Genomic DNA, 1,890 nt, shown 5'->3' on the forward strand with positions numbered 1-1,890 from the left:
GTCCCGCTTGTGAGCGCCCCGCGCTTAACTGCAGCAGCCGTTTGAGTAGGAGATCAAAAGACGCACGGAGGCAGATAACGCGTAAAATAGACCAAGCGCCCAGGGGTTTGGTACGGGCGTGTGCATACACCGACGGGCGAACGCCGGTGTGCCCCCGCGCGGCTGTGCGCCCGTGGGAGTCCACCCGCCAGGAAGGGGCTTGCGGGCCAGGAGTGCTTTCGACTTGCCACGGGTTGCGTGGGCAAAGGAGAAGGATAACTGAATGCCAGGCCTTGTATCTGAAGTGTCACACCGGCCGCTTGCACGGGTGTTTAGTGGCAGAAAAAAATAATTCTGAATCGTGACTGAAACGAGACAACAGTCGAAGGGTAAAGGGCTTTAATCTCTAGTATGGGCAATTACACGCTTCAGTAAACTCAGACCTAATTCCGAGCCCTTTCCCTCCCTGTACCGGTGCAAGGCTTGGCCATCAGTTATCAATCAGGTGTGAAAACAGCACGGTTATTCGCTCCCCGTGGGCAGCTTTATCAGGCAGCATCTTGGAATAAAATTGGCTTTAACCTTCAGGGAAACCTAACCACCACATGTGAAAACACAGCAGCAGGCGTGTCTTGATTAAAGTAAAAAATGCAGGACAAGTGGACTGCCAACCACTTGATTACCTGTCATTGATAATTTTAACTAATGGCTCTACTTTATTTCTTTTCTTTTTTTTTTTAACTAAACGAAAGAATTGAAGGCATTTACTGCCTGTCTGGGGCCACTGGGTTAACAGAAATACCCAGTGACCTCTGACCATAGTGACTGTTCTTTTTTCATGTTGGCTGTTGTGCTTAAACTCATTTGTTTGTATCTTTTTCAAATAAAATATGAAAATAGAAGATTAGCTTGTCAGGACTGGCACCTCACAAGGCTTTCCAAGGACGTGGGAGAAAGTAGCCATTAAAATGGAAGAAAAAAATGGCCTTTAATTGCAGTCCTTAGAAATGTAGGAGTCAACTCAGCACACTGCTGGAGAGGGATAGATTTCACCAGTAGGTGCCAGTGCAATTATGGGAAACGTGTCTTCTGGGGGTGCCTGGGAGGGAACTGTTCATAAAGCTTGAGAGAGGTAACTCAGAACTACATAAATCCACGAGTAGGTTCTTCAGCCAAAATGCAGTTATGCAAATGCTTGAAGTAGTGATACAAAGCTCTTCCATGGCTGCTGGAAGCTTTTTAGTCTGGTGTACCTGGTACCTGTATTGGTTTTTTCCCCTGCAAATTGCAGACATCTGTTTGAGCAGAGGTGCATACCTCAGAGCTGCTTAACAGCAAAGTAAACCATTTGAAAACAGGCTTTTTGCAGTCCTGTTAGAAGTAGTCCACAGATCTTACGAACTTGGTGATCTCAGGCTGAAAAGTGTTTCTGGGTGACTCATGAGCAGTGTATTGCACTTAAAACCCTTGAAAATTCTGTTCATGCTCACAGGAAATTAAGTTAAAACTAAAAACAACAGAAAATGCAATGCACAGCATTGCTCAGGGAGTGTACGTCTTTATCGTTGCTCTTGGCCAATGGAGGATCGAGTATGTGATTGCTGCTCTATAAGCTTTCAGATTGAGAAATTTATTAACAGTGTAAATGTAGCATTGCCTGGCAGTGTATCTTGATCTAAGTTTCAAGTACAGCTGTAGCCCCGGGCCCTAGCATGGTCATGATTTAATTCATAAAAAGTTTGGTTCTTGCAACATAGAACAGGGAGGCTGTATCAGCTGGAGCTGGCTCAAGGCATTTCAGCAGTGGAAACAAGGTGATAAAGAGTCAAGCCAGGCTCCTTCTGTCACGGTAAGGTGAGAAACAGAAGAGCAGAGGCAGCGCCCTTAAGGAGTCAAGTGCCGCTAGCAGGA

The sequence above is a fragment of the Phaethon lepturus genome, unplaced genomic scaffold (assembly GCF_000687285.1).
Source record: "Phaethon lepturus isolate BGI_N335 unplaced genomic scaffold, ASM68728v1 scaffold13849, whole genome shotgun sequence".
In the NCBI taxonomy this organism is placed as follows: Eukaryota; Metazoa; Chordata; class Aves; order Phaethontiformes; family Phaethontidae; genus Phaethon; species Phaethon lepturus.